This window comes from Symphalangus syndactylus, chromosome 6 (genome assembly GCF_028878055.3).
Source record: "Symphalangus syndactylus isolate Jambi chromosome 6, NHGRI_mSymSyn1-v2.1_pri, whole genome shotgun sequence".
NCBI classification, from domain to species: Eukaryota; Metazoa; Chordata; class Mammalia; order Primates; family Hylobatidae; genus Symphalangus; species Symphalangus syndactylus.
The window spans coordinates 85442596-85461256 of record NC_072428.2 but is presented as its reverse complement, the minus strand read 5'-3'; the positions used below and the strand labels follow the sequence as shown (position 1 = coordinate 85461256).

At 35.2% G+C, this 18661-nt stretch overlaps 1 protein-coding gene across 3 annotated transcripts in view; it reads right to left on the bottom strand.

The window, feature by feature from the left end:
- SEMA3A (semaphorin 3A) overlaps positions 1-18405 on the bottom strand; it is a 530580-nt gene extending 512175 nt beyond the window's left edge. Inside the window, exons 1-2 of one of the 3 annotated variants that reach the window (XM_063642072.1) lie at positions 18314-18405; positions 14961-15047 (exon numbers count right to left, since the gene is read on the bottom strand). The gene's annotated coding sequence lies outside the window, so the exon portion shown is untranslated. Of the gene's footprint in view, positions 1-14960; positions 15048-18313 lie in introns of those variants that run through there. The other 2 variants (XM_055283377.2, XM_063642071.1) reach the window with 2 other exon arrangements.
- Between the last annotated feature and the right edge of the window lie 256 nt (positions 18406-18661).

Here is an 18661-nt window from a genome sequence, read left to right as displayed (position 1 = left end):
GAAAATGACTGTATGAGAAATTCTGTTCCCCTACGCAGATTGTGTGGTTCCCTTCTTTGACAGTATGTTGAGGACTGCTCCTTTTTTCTCTCTCTCTCCCAGAGTAACATTTGAAATCATTTTGAAATACTTATGACTACTCCTCTTTGTAGCAGCTTTTACACTTGACACTGTTTCCTCTAGGTAGGTGTAATGAGGAAGATGACTCTTTTTCCCCATCGGGAGTGTAAGAGCTGGTGGGTCCAGAGCCCAAAGAAGGGAGCTGAGTTATTACTACTTGACAGTTATATAGAGTGCTTCCTCTGCAGACTGTGAGGCACATCATAAGCTGTTAATTAATAGCCGGTATTCTTCAATACATCCCTAGAGATGAGAGCTGCTGCTGATGATCCTGACACCCTTGCTTCTACCTGAGAAAAAATAAGCCCCATCCACAGTAAAAATGGAGAGAAAATACAAAGGACCAGTAGGAATAAATGTTTATATTTAGTCAGAAGAATTGTCTCTCTATTTTAGGGGATCAGAGAGCTTTGGAGAAACGTTAGAGGTTTAAAAAAAAAGTGAAGAGAAACTATAAAGAGAGAAAACTATTTAAAGGCCTAAGAAAAGAGAAGGAAATAGGATGAAGAAAAAACAGTGAAACATCTGTGACATCATTCTTCTTACCTAAGGCCTCAGATGGGCTGGAGGCGCCAGAGTTCTTGCTCCCCCTTCTCCCCTCACCCCCAAGAGTGCCGGGTCCCAGGAGTGCAGGGGCTGGGAAAGAGGGGAGTGGTACAGCCCGTGTCATACTCCCTGGTGAATGTGCTTTTTTTTTTTTTTAACTGTACATATTCAACCTGAAATTTCCTAGCAATAATGGATTGTTAGAGAGAGAGTCTGTTTTTGTAGTTGGTTTGTTTTTTTCTGCCTGCTTATATGTTTGTTTGTTCATTCTGTGTCAGGGTGTCTGTGAATGTGATGAGTGCTTGTGCTGTTCCTTGTCATTGCTTTTGGAGTGGTGGTGGTTTGTTTGGTTGCTGTTTTAAGGTTAAAAAATTCATAGGAAACAGACAGAATTTCCTTAAATTTTTAGCATTTGAGAAAATCTCAAGTGAGAAAAGCAGCCATACAGATGTTAGAGCAGACTTTATTGGGGTAGGTTTTACACGCTCACCTAAATCTTTTACATAAAAATATGCTCACAAAATGAATTTCAAGGGCAGACTTTTAAAAAGAAAATTCACATAACATGCAACCTGGTGGTTTAGTTGGCAAGTCGGATGTGCCCCTATTTGCTTTACTTTTTTTTCCAATATAGTGTTAGTAACTAGTGCTGAGCAAATAATTTGTTAACTTAACAGATGATGAGTACAGGAATATGGGTTTACTTACAGAACTCCGGATTACCTGTGGCACTTGTTTCTGCTTTCATCCCGAGACACTTGGATCAAAGCAGACTATTCCCTATAGAATAGTCTCAACCTTTGAAGTTCTCCCTAAAATGTTTCAGCATTATTTTTTTGGACCGGTTTTGTTGTCATGGTAGACTTAATCTTTAGTTTTCACATGAATCTAGATTTAAGATACATCTTAGTAAAACATATAAATAAAGCCAGTTTTGCAGGACAGATACAATATGCATGATGCTAGTTTTCAATTTCCATAAAAGTTTTATATTTCCTTAGAACTTAGAGTTAAGGTAAAGAAAGTTGTTTAAAAATTTTTTTTGGCTGGGCGCGGTGGCTCACGCCTGTAGTCCCAGCACTTTGGGAGGCCGAGGCGGGTGGATCATGAGGTCAGGAGTTCGAGACCAGCCTGACCAATGTGGTGAAACCCCATCTCTACAAAAATTCAAAGAAGGCCGGGCGCGGTGGCTCACGCTTGTAATCCCAGCACTTTGGGAGGCCGAGGCGGGCAGATCACGAGGTCAGGAGATCGAGACCACAGTGAAACCCCGTCTCTACTAAAAATACAAAAAATTAGCCGGGCGTGGCGGCGGACGCCTGTAGTCCCAGCTATTCGGAGAGGCTGAGGCAGGAGAATGGCGTGAACCCAGGAGGCAGAGCTTGCAGTGAGCCGAGATTGTGCCACTGCACTCCAGCCTGGGTGACAGAGCAAGACTCCGTCTCAAAAAAAAAAAAAAAAAAAAAAAAAATTCAAAGAAAATTAGTCGGGTGTGGTGGCGTGCACCTGTAATCCCAGCTACTCAGGAGAGCTGAGGCAGGAGAATCACTTCACCCCGGGAGGTGGAGGTTGCAGTGAGCCAAGATCGCACCACTACCCTCCAGCCTGGGTGACAGAGTGAGACTCCATCTCAAAAAAAAAAAAAAAAAAAAAGAAAAAAATCTTTTTTTCTCAGTGTGTCTTAGTTGTCATCTAAATGTAGAGCCAACCATGTAGAGTCAGCAAAATAATGCAGTAGAGTAGTAACACTTGAAGTTAGTTTCATTAAATTAGACTGACAGTGCTTAATTGAAACAACATTCAACAAATAGCATGAATGCCTACAACATTGTAGGCATTCAAGTGCCTAAAAAATATATAAAATTCTATCATTTATAAATACTGAATATATTGTGTTGCTATTAACTAGAAAAATAAGATATTAAAATCTTGTATTCCTTAGATGTAATAATTAAAATGGATAAATTAACCAAAAAGTGATAAAGTAGAAAAAAAGAGTTAGAAAACAACACACAAATTATTGATTCCAGATTCTTTACATTGTAGCTGAAAATCTAATGCAAGAAACAAACTTGTACAATATCAATACTTTGCTCTTCACTGTGCTGACATTAAGTTGACTATTTCTTGTAACTTAGAGACATAACTACCATTATTAATAATTCTTAGCCATGTTCTGAAGGAAAAAATAATAAGATAACATTTTGATCAGTTTTCCAGTATTTAATTAACCTCTTTTATAACACTTAACACTTGTGCTAAAGGAAAGAGACTTATCTTACTTCTAGTCGTTCCTCTGTAAAGTAAAAAGCAAAGTGGTAGAGTATATGCCATGTGTTTGTAAAAAAAACAAAAAGACTTCAAAAACACATCCTTCACATGTTTACATCACTATTTCAACAATTAAAATGACTGAAAATAGGCAGGGTGCTGTGGCTCATGCCTGTAATCCCAGCACTTTGGGGTCCGAGGTGGGAGGATCACAAGATCAGGAGTTCAAGACCAGCCTGTCCAATATGGTGAAACTCCATCTCTACTAAAAATACAAAAAAATTAGCCGGGCATGGTGGAGGGCGCCTGTAGTCGCAGCTACTCGGAGAGGCTGAGACAGAAGAGTCGCTTGAACCTGGGAGACAGAAGTTGCAGTGAGTCGAGATCACAGCACTGTACTCCAGCCTGGGCTACAGAGTGAGACTCTGTCTCAAAAAAAAAAAAAAAAAAAAAAAAAAAAAAAAAGACTCAAAATATTCTTTGCATAAAATGGTTCCTCAAGCAATGTTGTTTAAGTAAATAAAATGTGTATATTGGAGAAGACATTCTGAAAAGATAGAAATTTACTCCCACTTATTTGCTCAGATTCTCAGCTAAATTTGCTTGTTTTTTCATCATCTTGTGTGAAAAGAAGGCCTGTGTATAGTGATATAACTAAGATATATTTCCATATCTTTAGAGGTGTTGGGGTGTGAGATCTACAAAATAAAGAATGAAACAGTGAATTAATATCCTCTTAGCATATGTCTATCTCTGAGAGCATCCTCTTGGTCATGAATGACTGCATGGTAAAAATGTTCAGTGAGTGAAATAAATATAGGCTGGCAATTTCTGTGAAAGTTATTGATTTATTGATTTTCAAAACACATGGTCAGTGTTGGCATTTGATTTGCCTTTATGGAGTTCATTCTGCCTGGACTTTCTTTTGCCAAATCACCCTCATTATCACCTTCCTCCTATGTTAGGTAACTGTAAAATTCCAAATGAACAGCTAAGCAGCCTGGTGTTGAGGTAACATCTTTTTAGAGTTGAAGTCATCATGTTACACTGGTTTGTTATTCCAGTGAGATTTCACATTCGTTAAAATATACTTTGAAATTTAGTGGTAAGAGAGACCCTCCCCTGCCCTCAGTTGCTCACACCTTCTAGTGTCAGTTCCCTGCGGGACTTGGAGCAAAACTGAGCACTCTGGCAAAGCTAAAAATAATCAGTCCATTAGTATCAAGTTGCTTTCCTGAATATACCAAGGTGTTCTTTCTACCTCCCCATCCCCAGCCATCCTCCCACACTCTACCTGACCTCACCCTAAGATGTATTATGTTCAGAATACAATGGGAACTTCCCTGACTTACTGTTTTCACCCCAAGGATTAGTCATAAAACATAATTGCATATAAAATTACACACAAAACTTTTTGCAACTTTGTAATGTTATTTTACTCAATTCATACTTAGTAAATATAGGTCTTGGTGAAAATAAAACCATGATTAAAAATACAATAAATTGGAATATATTAACATGAAATTTTGTTTCTTTCCAATAATGTATAATTATTATTTCATATGGTCTTCGTGAAACACCCAAAAGAGAAAATATAGATTTTGTAGACTACAAAGGATTATTTTAAAAGGTAATATTTCAATATAATTAGTTAGATTTATGGGACAAGAATATTAAAAAAAACAAATCTAAAGTGTTATGTTTAAAGAAAGGAATTTCATTTATTCTTTTTCTCTGTTATAATTTGACATTAGTTAGAAAATATCAAGCAGTTTCTATTCTTAAAATTATTAGTTAATTCCACATGTCTGGAATTAACAATAATTAAATCTTTTTAGCAATAGCTATAGAAAATATTATTTATTTTTTATAAATTTTCTAAGTTAAATAGAAGGTGATATGACACGCTTGTGATTATCAACCTTAAATACAATCATACTTATAAAAGCATCCTCTAGTCCTTCTCTTGTCAAATATATACTAATGTGCTCCTCAAAATAATTTCCCAATTTCTTATCTTTCTTTGGACATCTGGAAAATACATTAGTAACTATAAAACAATTAGGTCAAGTGTTCTTTTTCAAAATATAATTTTTACAGCTATCCACAGAACAATAAAGACATTCTACTAAGATTATTTTTCATGGTAAAAAATGCATCGAGTAGGGTCTGCTTTGGGGGATTGTAAGGGGAGAAACCTGGGGTGCTTTAAGGTTAATGGACAGTGATTAAGGTTAATGGCTAAGTGCTTAAGGTTAAGTGCTATATTTACATAGCTGTCAATTCCTTAAAAAAAAGTCTTTATGTCTATCAATCAGTTCTAGCTAATAGCCAATTAAACAGCAAATGGGGGATAGAGACATAGGTAAAGACCCTTTAACCTGCATTTATAGGGTGGAATGGTCAACTTTCAATCAAGAAGTACTTATTGAACACCTATTTTGTCATGGCTGTGTTGCACACAAAAACGTAGACATCATGGCCCCTGTGTTAAAAATGCTTAGTATCTAGCAGAGAATAGAACTAGGTATGGAAATACATCAGTATGGGCAGTTATCAAATAAATGACACAGATGAGACATGCTATAGAATTCAGAGAAGGTAAAGATACTATGTAGCTCAAGATTTCAGAAAATCATGAATTTTCTGAAAATAAACCTTAAAATTAATGTTTGTCAAAGAGCTATATTTTATTCTTTTAAAAAATACAATCCTAAATAATGTGAACATACGTCAATGACATGATGCGCCATACGTACTGTTCTGCATTAAGCTGACATCAACAATTTAACAACAATACTAATAAATAAGAAGCTCAATAGTTAGGAATATGCATATGTTCCTCTTTTTTACACACAAAATATCAAGATCAATTTAAAGCAGCAGCAACAGCAACAACACAGATAGCCAAAGCAAAGCTAGGTTAGTGCATTAACTCTGAATCCAATGCAAACTTTCTTAAGCGAGGCAAACCAGAAAAGTTTAAGTTAATATGACGGTCTAAAGTATCCAGCAGTTATTTAAGGCATACTACGTCACTAACCCTTAAATGACAACATGATTAATTAGATAAAGAAGTTTACTAAAACAAGATTAATGTTCATTTCTACAAAAAAACACTGAGAACAGTGCATCATAGATGGAATAGCCTCACTTTCACTCAATTAGCAACATTCAGGCAGGGCTCTGGGGTGTTTTGTTTGCTTGTTTGTTTTTTTAACTTTTTTCACTCTCCCTGAATTTCCAACTGCAAGATTGGATTTTGATTGCAGAAGGAAGGTATACTAGGAATGGAGAATGCGAAGGTAAGGGACTGAAGAGAAACACCTGGAATGGAGCAGAAGTGAAATATAGTAACAAAAACATTAAAAGTAAGTTTTAAAACTGCTCGTAGGGCATCTTTCCATTCAGTAATTTTCTTCCATTAGCTGATTTCAAAATGTTTAGAGCATGAGCATAAAACAGACAAAGATAAATGAGTACCAGAAATTCATAGTGAATTTTAATACATCCGGATCTTCTGACAGCCAGAGTGCTGGTTGTGCCCAGGGTCGGCCTGAGCAGAAGATTAGAGCTCTAAGGCAAGACTGAAGGGCCCCTCAGCTCCTCGACCTGAAATTCATCTCTTTTTGAATTTTTCTGAAACTGAATAATTATCTGTTTTTGAATTGGAGGTGTCCTCATTTTAAAATGTAACTACCCCCAAAGTGTTAGAACTTTATCAGTTTAAGGATGTCCTATCAAACTGTATTTTCAACATACTGTGTCTATGTTTAATAATCTTTGCTCCCATAACGTAGCAGTGAGTATTAAATAGGATGAGTGTTTTGACTTAGGAATTAGTGGGAAAGTGGGTAGCATACCAAAAAAAAAATAATAATAAAATAAAATAAAGACTTTAATAGCATAGAGCTTTATGAATTGGAAACACTGATGTTGGCAGAAGTTCAGTATTGGGAAAAATTAAAGTTAGAAAGAAGCCTATGGCATGAGGGTGACTGTTTTTGAAAGAAGGGTAGAGAAGTTACCCTGATTTTGGAAAAGTGTGAGGAGAGAGTGTCAAAGATAAAGCTGATGACTCTTGAAATTTGCTAAGGAGCAATCCTGTTCTTTGTATTTTCTAGCTCCAAAGGCTTCTAAGTAAAGAAAGATACAACCTAATGGTGGGGTTGATCAATGAAAAGATATGAGGGCAAATCTAAATCTTCAGGGATCCACTGGTCTTTTAAATATTTACTACCCTCACCTTTTGTATGTGTCTCATTATTAATGGCTTCTGCTGCACAGGGTGGGACCAAACCTAATTAAAAATGATCATTATTTCAAAGCTCTTTTAGGGTAACTCTGAGATGTTTTCCTACAGGAAATAAACCCAAAAAATGCTTTAAGTATATTATTCATCCAAATTGAAAGAGCCAGCTACAACTGATGTTGAAATCCACTATCTGTTAAATAAGAAATGCAGTGTTTAATAGAAAAAAGATCTAGCATAAACTTTATATATCTCTGATATTTCCCCAAAATTTATATCTTTGATTTCAAAAGGAATATGAAATAATTGCAATACTTTTTTAAGTAATGCTAAATATGGTTTCTTATGTTTTTCCTTATTACACATAATTCAAGATAAATGAAGTTCACTCTTTTCAGCTAATTACATTGCACCATCTTCATTTTATTACAGTTTCTATAGCTTGACAGAATAAAATGTTACCTTTAATAGAAAACGCAAATTATTATCTATTTAAAGTGGAAGAAATGAATTTTAATTATTTAATTTGTGATAAGCACTCAAAAGAAGACAGCAAAGTTAACTAAAATAATCAATGCCCTCATTTTTCAATATTCAAGTAATGAGAATATTTACTCAAGAGTAGTTTATTAATTTAGTCATGATTGACTGTAAGTCATTAAAAAGCATCGTAAAAGTAAGATTTGTTTAAATTAGTACATATCTTTTTAAGAGTAATATAGCTTCTACCTAAAGTTTATTTTTAAAACCTTGTTTTATGTCTTAATGTTGATTGATGTTAACTTATCATAAATGAAATTATATATATAGGCATTTGAAAAATTAGGCATAAAATCAAACTCATCTATTTCAAACTTCTCATTTTACAAGTTAAAATACTGAGGTAGTGTTCTTCATGTTATTAATGTAAGAAGTGTGTAAGTGCTATTAATGTTACTTGTCCAAGCTCATGTTTATTTTGACTTTACTACAGTAGAATCTCTGAACTTTTGGTTAATTCTCTACTTATCATAAATAAATAGCAAACCTTAGATTTAGGAATAGATATCTAATATCTATTCCTAAACAGTAAATTAGTAGACTCAATTTCATTCAACATATATTTAGTGTTCATTAATGGTTATTCTTTTGAATTTTTAGTTGTGCTTTTAAAATCTAATCAATAGCATTGGCAATAACATAGTAAATGCACCTAAAATATTCTGAGACTGTTCAACCCAGGGCCCTTCCTAAAAAAACAGTTGGAGTCAGTCTTTAAACACTGATGATCATAGTGGTAGGAATTTACAAGGTGTTATTTGTCCATTACACTGCTTCCCTATAGAACAGCCCAAGTACCCAGCACATTCACATTTTTCCCTTAAGGCATGCTTACCTCATGTGTGGCCTATATATGGCATTATTGTTGTGGCCACGACTGCTGTTAGATGCCTGCATCCTGTTATAGCCTCTTCCCACTGTTAAAGATAGTGCTGCATAACTAGTATCCTGAGTTTTGGTAGAAAATCCCTGCTTTTCTTATGTGAAACCTTATTTATTTCAAAAAGTTACATGATAGACTCAAAATTCTAGTTTTTTTTGGAGTGTAGTCTCAAACTTTCTTAGTCTTATCTGAAAGACAAAATACTCGTGGAATGTTTAATTAACAAATCTAATCTCCTTCAGCCCTTTGAAATGTTTACTTGTAGGTGTGGTTTTTAAAGTTTACAGAAGGGACAGAAATACATAAAATGTTTTGGAAGAAAATCAAAACTATAAATAATGAGAGCTCTATCTGCAATAACTATAACCATAAACTAAAGCACAGGATTGCATTTGTAGACATAATGAGAATAGGCCATGCTAGTCCTTAAAATTAATTTTCTCAAACTCCATGTTAACTACCCGTGGATAAAGAGCTAACAACAAAATTTTCACTTCATGGTAATTTGACCTTTTGTTAACTATCTAGTTCCATTCCCCTTGAAAAGGATAAAAATTGGAATGTCAACCACATTACTAGGAAAATTTACCTATAGGAAAAATGACCCTTAACTGCTACAATGAATCAGGACTAAGACAATTGTAAATACCTGATAGTAACCCTAACCTTGGGTATCCCTGAATATGGTGATGATTTTCACTGGGCAGGCCCCTTGCAAGAATCCTAGAAGCTGTGACTCTCTTGTTATAAAAGATATCATTTTTTATAGAGAAGGAGGCTTTCAAGCCAGGAATTTCCCTCACTTGTCACATTTTGACCTTGCCTGCTAGCACCTGAGTTGTTGGGCTACTTAAGGACTGCCTGAATTTGTGCCTCAGTGGTGCTTTGCTGGTGGTCCATGGTTCATTCTTGTTCTATCTTCTGAGTAGGGTAGCGTCAGATGCAGCCAATTGTGGTTTTTTGAGTCTAGTTGTTAAGGAAAGTTTTCAAAGACTGGGTGGGGAATATACAACCCATATCATACTAATTTAAAAAACATCTGGGTCAGGCACGATGGCTCACGCCTGTAATCCCAGCACTTTGGGAGGCTCAGGTGGGCAGATCACCTGAGTTCAGGAGTTCAAGACCACCTGGATAACATGGTGAAACCTCGTTTCTACTAAAAAAAAAATACAAAAAATCAGCCAGGTGTGGTGGTGCGTGCCTGTAATCCCAATTACTCAGGAGGCTGAGGCAGGAGAACCACTTAAACCCAGGAGAAGGAGGTTGCAGCGAGCTGAGATTGTGCCACTGTACTCCAGAACAAGAGCGAAACTCTGTCTCAAAAAAAAAAAAAAAAAAAAAAAAAGAAAAAAGAAAATCTGGGTTTTGTCACAGTCAAAAAGGAAAATTCATAATTTCCAAAATGGACTAGTTAAAAAAAAACAGTGTTGATAATAATATAGTACTAAAAATATTATAATCTACCCAGAAGACCACTCTGTAAGGCTGTGGGTAGCTTTAACACAGTTTAAAGTTACACATTAAATAATAAAAAAATGTAGTGTTCCTATAGCAGCAGAGAATAGCAAGTGGTTAACCTAAATATTCAAAACATTGAAAGACTGAATAAAACAGGAAACAAATATTTTAAATGCATACATTTTTCTTGTTGGTGAATATAAAAATTTGTGATAAGAGCTTTTATTTAAAATTATATAGTTATTTAAACAAAATAAAAATTCTTCTTAATTTAACAAACCTATCACTGTGGAATATCTAATAGGAATCCTATCAAGTAACTTATGCATGCACATATTCACTTGTTCACTTTCACACACACACACACACACACACACACAGAGCAAGTTTTTATCACATTGTAACACTGAAATTAATAAATATACCATAACATAGGATGTAAAGACTTTATGTAAAAATATAGCATTTCCGACTGGTGACATCATCTTTAACATTATATCCTCATAAAAGTGCCAAAGTAGAATATATTCCAAAGAACGGCATTACTTGTTTCTTGAATCAAAATATGATGGCAATACTGATGCTCTTAAGACACTTATGACTCAAATAAAGTATGAATGCTCATCCTTAAGGATCATAATATATTGAAGTAGTACAAGTCTCTAAATTCCAGTCCAAAGGAATGGAACTATAATACAAACAGTTTCTATTGCAACCTGCACTGCATGTTGGCATCTTGGCATGTTTGTACACATTTACTGCTTTTATAATTGGATTAGTCATCTGAATAGATTTCTGTATGCTTAATCTTCTTTAGAAAGTCAAGAAAATAGAACACATTGCTCATTTGTAAAATGGAAATGGCAAATCTACCTTTATTTGTTAATATAAAGATTACATAAGATAATGTAAGCCACATGACACATAGTAGTTACTGCAGTAACGTTCCTTTTCCATATTTATTAACATATTTTTTAATAGTTTAAATAAAATGTAAATGTTTGCACATAAACTAACAGTACTCAAATTTTCATGTATTTGGCCACAGTATTGGATGTGATAAAATATACTTCTATCATTATTTAAGAAGTGAAAAAAATCAAAGATTTTTCGTACTATTTCATGGGGTAGCTGAGAGCAAACATGAAAATACATGTTAATATTTTATGTAATTTTTTTTTTTTTGAAAAAATGGGTCTTACTCTGTCACCCAGGCTGGAGTGCAGTGGGGCGATCATAGTTGATTACAGCCTCGACCTCCTGAGGTCAAGCAATTCTCCTGCCTCAGCCTCCTGAGTAGCTGGGACTACAGGCACACACCACCCCTAATATTTGTATTTGCCTTTTGTAGAGGTGGAGTTTTGCCATATTGCCCAGGCTAGTCATGAACTCCTGGGCTCTAGCAATCCTCCTACCTAGGCCTCCAAATGTGCTGAGACTGCAAGTGTGATTTACTGCTTCCGCTTTATGTGAATTTCAGACATCCTTACCAGTACTAACAATATTCTCTTCTTTACCATGCTTCAAACCAATATTAGCTGTGATTGAATGGGTAAACCAAACTTAATTCAAAGGTTCAGTATTGTAGGGCTTACTTTCAAGTAATAAAGATTTGGGGCTCCCATTGTTAACTTTGTTTCATTTCTGAAATTGTTGAAAACTGGGGTAGAGAAGAGGTTCATTTAGAAATAGTGTTAATCAAATGAGTCCTTCATCAAGTTTACAAATTGGGAAAAGGTTTGATAAGTGTTTTCTTGGCCAGAGAAAGAAATTTTGATTTTTGGTGAAATGGAAATTAGACTTAGAAAAATGTTTAACGATTAGGTATCATTACAACATATTTTAATCTAAAGAGGAAAATAGGCATTATGGTTTATATGATATAAAACAAATTACAGGCTGGGCACGGTGGCTCACGCCTGTAATCCCAGCACTTTGGGAGGCTGAGGCAGGCAGATCATGAGGTCAGACGTTCAAGACAATCCTGGCCAACATGGTGAAACCCTGTCTCCATTAAAAATACAAAAATTAGCTGGGTGTGGTGGCACGTGCCTGTAATCTCAGATACTTGGGAGGCTGAGGAAGGAGAATCACTTGAACCAGAGAGTTGCAGGTTGCAGTGAGCCAAGATCGTGCCATTGCATTCCAGCCTGGCAACAGGGCGAGATTCTGTCTCAAAATACAAAAACAAAAACAAATACAAAAACCAAATTACATCAAAGATTTATTCCTACACCACATCTAAAATATTTTACAAGTCTACCAAGCGTATTACATGAAACATCATATATACGGCTTGTGCATGCTCCTATGTTCTTTTCTTTCTTATAACTTCTCAGAATTCCCTATAGTACTTTACAAATAGTTTTGCAAAGTTTATTCACAAGTATTCACACAAATGTTGCATGATGGATACTCTGTACATTTTGAAAACAAGGCAGTGATTGTCACAAAGAGGACCCGAGCCCCATGTTTTTACTTAATGCTCACTCTTCTCTTTATAGAGAATTTTGGATTTGTGAGTTAGTCAAGTATAATTATAAACACAGAAATGCATTGCATAGTTAATAGCGTTTAATTTATTTCAGGAAAATAAGTTTGAGAGTGACCAAAAATATTATTTGTCAGAAAAACATGATTATGTAGCATGTAAAATTCAAGCATATTAGTGCATCTCACCAGAAAAAATAAGATTAAATCCTCAAGCTTTTAATAGAAGTACAGATAGAATACTGACGATTCCTGTCTCTTTCATACAAATTTGAAATGCACAATATTAAGTAATAAAACAAAAGTGAAGTTACTACTAATTAGATGCCTCTTTGATTTCTTGCTTTAGACATACCTGCAGCTAACTTCTACTGTGAACATATAGCAATGATAATATTAAAAATTTATACCCATGCTTAAAAAAATGGGTATTTTAATGGGCCTCAAATGAAAAGAAATGTTTAATATTAAGCAGGGCTAGAAATGAAAAAATATTAGATTTTGGCTGCCTGCAAATCCAGACCCAGGTGGCCAGGAGTCTAACTCATGTAGGGAAACTGGGACCAAGAGCCGCCGCCCCCTCCCCCCCACTCCATGCAAAGGGAAGACCATGAGTTGGGTTGATTGTTGTGACTGCGGGCTGGAACTTCAGGTTGTTTGAAACCGTGGAAGTGAGCAGAGACTTCTACCCAGATCTGGATAGAAGTGTCCACCAGCAATGTCTAGGTCTGCAGTGTTCCCAGTATTTCCCTGGAACATGAGCCAGAAGCAATTAGCATAAGAATTAATTCTAGACTGGTTCTCTGGTGAAAAGCTTGTAATGTCAAGTAAGAACAGAAAGAGGGAAACACTTTTCCACTTAAGATGAACCTACAAATAAAAATAGTTACTAGATAATTCAAAAAAGATTTATGAGGATAAGATTAACTTCAAGAAGTTAACCTGTGGATCTCTTTGACTAATGATAGTGATAGAGGAAGTCTTTGGCCACTGTTTTTAAGTAATCATCAATCCTCAAGGTATTTAGAGCTTTCAGATCCTGTCACCACAGATTAATTTTTCCAGGATCTTGAGATTAGTTTTTAAAAACCATTTTTTCTCTTTAAAAAAAAAACAAGAATAGTCTATGACTTTATAAATGCTGATCATATTTAAATATCTTTTATACAAACCAAAGGAAAAATGAGAATTAAAGGAACATTTATTTCTACCTACTGTTTTGTAGAAAATGAGTTGGGGTTGCTCAGGTTTGAAGGAATTTCCTTGTGTTCATTCCATTTGTCTTGCATAAGTCTGCTTGTGTTTCTAAAAGTAAACTATGTGTTGGTTTAATAATTATAATAATATGGACTGTTAAAAATAAAATGAAATCTCTCTTTAAAATGAATTTCCTGTGTTTATATGGGAAAGGATAAACCTATAATATTAAAAATATGAGATATAAGGTTTTTTTGTCATAAATATTTTGTTTTTATTTTCTTCACAAAGAATCTCAATCATAGTGATGAATGTCTGTCTTGAGAAGAATGTTTTCCACTAGAGAGACATACCACATACGTAGGTTCTAGGAAATTATATTTTAAATGAAATATTACAAAGAGGTGTTTTCCAGGCTATGTTTCTTCATATACACACACACACACACACACACACACACACATACATACATATATACATACTCCCCACAGATAAGAAGAAAATTCAATTGGCATTCTATCTTTCAAAAAACAAATATCCAGATAGTCCTATTGAATAACTGAGGCCTAAAAGTCTTTGAAAGTGCTTGACAGCTCATTTTTTTTTCACTGCCTTGCAGGCGGGAATGTGTTTAGGTGACTCTCATTGAAAGACTATTGTGATTAGAGTGATCTCTGTTTGTCAGTCAGCCAGACATCGCTGGGTTGGAAATACCCTGAGGAGACAAACTTTCCAGAGGCCCACTATTAACAGGTGTGGACATGTGAAATGAGTGAGAGTTGCAGGGTCAGCTCTTCCTCACATGTCAGAAATATAACTGCAACTCCTTCACCTATAGTCAAACCTCTGAAAATAGTGGGGTAAAGTATTGAGATATGTAACCCGAAGTGAGATCATACTCCTTGATTGACAACCAACTATTTATGCTTTATTTGATTGGGCATTCCATCAAATTCATTTTGGAATTTCTTTCTAAATTCAAGTAGTCCCGATAAGATGGTCAGAGATAAAGCTAACTTTCCACTAATAACGAAGTCACCTATTAGAGAGGTAGTACAGTCCGGTGGTTGGGGTAGCATTTTCCCTCAAGCAAAGTTAATTCGAACCCAAGTTACACTATTTACTACCTTCATTCACACTGCTATGAAGAGATACCGGAGACAGGATAATTTAAAAAGAAAAGAGGTTTAATTGACTCACAGTTCCACACGGCTGAGGAGGCCTCAGGAAGCTTACAATAATGGCAGAAGGCACCTTTTCACAGGGTAGCAGGAGACAGAATGAGTGCTGAGCAAAGAAGGAAGCCTCTCGTCAAACCATCAGATCTCGTGAGAACTCACTCACTATCAGGAGAGCAGCACGGGGGAAACCGCCCCCATGATTCAATTATCTCCACCTGGTACCGCCCTTGACACATGGGGATTATTACAATTCATGGAGAGACTTGGGTGGGAACACAGAGCCAAACCATATCACAATCTGCACGTCACTAACCCTTAACCACTCCGTTTTCACATTCGTAAATGGGAATAGGAACACTGTCTACTTCATTGGACTGTAAGGATTAAATAAATCATGGCATGTTTAGAGCAGTTTCGAGGAATTTATTTTGTGAGAGCCCACTAATGTTATTCATTAGAACTCGGAAGTAGTTGGCTTCCAACTCAGAGCAAAAAAAATGGAATCTTGAATAATGGAATACTGGGAAGACGTAGCTGTGGCCATTGACAAAATGTGACACATCTAGGAAGCACTGTGCCCATTTTACAGAGTTACTAGATTTTTCTCTTCCTTGAGTGGCTGTTGAAAGCTCCTCTTGTGCGATATTGGCGTTCAAAATTGAACTCCTTTTTTCTACACTTTCAATCTTGATGTCTAATATAATTCCTTCACTGTAAGTGAACATGAAGTTAATAAGTTATATAAGTGTTGATATGTGGTTAAAAAAGAAAATTTATTAGAAAGAGAATATCCCTTAGAATAAGTTGATATATCCTACGTCTTCTAAAAATTTTCCTCTAAGCATATAGCAATTTTCATATGTAATAAATATAGTATATATACTTATATTGTTTGTATTCTTTAATTACTTATATTGCAATCTTATTTGAAAACATGTATAGATAAAGCCACAGGGACACAAAATGCATAATACATGAAAAAATTTTAAACATATTTAAGGACCACTTAATTTATTCATTGCCTTAATTTTATAGGATATTTATTAACAAATTATAATTCCAGTAAAAAGAATTATCTTAAAAAATGTAAGTTGGATATAATCACAATGCTTTTCCAGCAAAAAAAAAAAAAAAAAAAATTTAACTGGAAAGACTATAACACCACCACCATTATAAGTCTTCTTTAAGGTTGTCACTAGGATTAAAATTACTGTATTCATCCTCGCTCAGCTATATTCATCAATGATTTTTCACCATTAGTGAAAAATCATTATCTTTATGAGTTACGTGTTTATATTCACTTGCTAGCACATAGCTAGTGTTTAAGCATAATAAGCCTAGGTTAAAAAATCAGACCTTTTTTCCACTCTACCTTTATCCATACAGTGCCTTTTAAAAGTTCATTAAATTAACTGAAACTTAGGCAAAGGCTATATATTCCATTTCGATAAAGAGTAAAATTTTCATTCACCAATTATTAGCTTGATGGATTTTTTCACTTAGTTGTTATTTTTTCTTTACTAAACCGAATATACTGTTGTGTTGCTGTCATATAAAAGCAACCACAATGCATTAAAAATGTGCAATATAATACTACTTGATTTTTATTACACTTTGAAAAGCAAATGGAGTAAATCAAGAAGAAACAAACCTAAATGCCGTGTTGAAGTGAGGTCCAGCCTTTGAAATCAGCTTCCTATTAATCACAGTGCTGACCTTTTCATTAAGGGGCACTTGTTGAAGTCATTGACACGGTTAGGGCATTCATATGTGTGAACTGTACTCTATGGCATTCATGTGCTGGGGAAGGCATAGTGAAATTAGAATCTCTCCCTGTAGGGGGTAGACATTGACCGCTATTCAATGCCAACGATTGTCGGTTAAAGTATTTCATGAAGAATGACTGTGAAACTCCGTTTACTCCACCATCAGTAATGTCAAATGCAATTCTTAAAGAAATATATTTAACTAGAAGTAATTAATTAAACCTCTCATAGCAGCAACTTTATCCAAGCTAAATCATTTCTGAATATACACAAAGGAGTCATCAGGATTCTACCGTCATGGCTTTTAAATCATCATTTTCAATGATGTCCATCTATAATAGTTAGAAAATAAAAACAAAACATTGGCCGATGGGGAATCATTTAAACAGTGCAATACTGTTTTGTCTAATTTTGCCTGTCTATCTACTCTACATATGTGCATTGCCTTTTGAAATGACAATGTCTTCCAGACTAATTTTTCAAATTAATAATGGTTAAATTTAAAAAAATCAACTCAAATGACTATTAATAGATAAGAAATGCAGAAAGTTTTTCTTGCATTCTCTTTAATCTGATCAGCTTTGTGCAATGTTTGATGGATTAATTCAGAAATCATTAATAACTTGAATCTTTGGTAGGGCATATGTTCTATGTGTTTATTTCTTACATGAAGCATCATACATTTGAGCAGCAAACACATTCTTTTACATTGGCTGACATTCCACCTGAAAGTCCACCACAGTTAGCCTGTTAACACAATTCAGAATATATGGTAGAGTAGTAAAAAGATTCCCCACAGCCAAGTAAAAATCAGAGTAGGGGGCTCAAGGAACAAGGCTGTACTTAGATCAAATCTGAACTTCAAGTTCAAACATAGTTTAATGGTGAATCCAAAGTTGTAAATGCAAAATAAACGCAATGTGAAGACTGCTTTAAACCAAGCATGAAAGACTAAAAAGTCAAAGTTGAGATTTCGTACATCTGGTTTTAATATATCTTATGTTATTAGACAAATGACCTTTTGTTTTGTTTTGTTTGTTTTAAAAATTCACTATCATTGTCATTGCTGCTACAACCTAATACTCTTAGAGTTTTTAGTGTCACTTCTCTAGTAAGAGATCAAGCTATAGAACAGATTTGTTAGGCAAAAATTATAAGCGAATTCCTCACATTAATGTATGAAGAGTAACATAGCAGTATAGTTATGCATAAAAGTGAAATCCATTTTCAAGAAGGGTATGTGCTTTAAAGATTTTTTTGTGTGTTCTCGAAACTGACAAAACACTTGCAACCATCATTTTTGACAGTAATAAAGGACATTTCACCCAGAAGCAGCAGTTAATACGCCAAAATACAGGATTGAATTAACAGTATTATTAGCACCACATTTCAGTTCCGAGACCTTCTGAATGAGGAGTCACTTCAGGAGCATTTAAGTATTAATGACAGTGCCAGGGCATTGTGCAAAATGAAACTGGAGAAATTAATGGGGTTATGAACATAAGCTTTGTCCTAGTTCACTTTTGCACGGTCTTTAGAGGATTCCCTGGGAGTAAACACCCTTAATTCCCAAGTAAAAGAAAGAAAGATAATTTTTTCCACTTACTGCATTTGTTGTCCTTTGTCCATGCGTTGAAGTGAAAGGGCTGTTCTGTTCTTACCTAGCTCCAGGTTGCCCTCCAGATTAGGCACAAATGTGAGCGGCAAGAAGCATTTTCACTTTGTAACTGTACCAGGAGCAGCCCATCACACTGATGCTAGAGAGCCCGTCAGGACACAGCACTAAACTTCAGCACGAGAGCACAGAATCTATTACCCCTGAGGCTCTACCATTTCACCTACACCTGGGCGGATCTATCAGGCTTCATCTCTATTAGAGCTATTTGACTCTGTGGTTTAAAAGGGAGGAGAAAAAAAAAAAAAAAGGAGGCTTGCCTTTGTCACACTTGTTTCC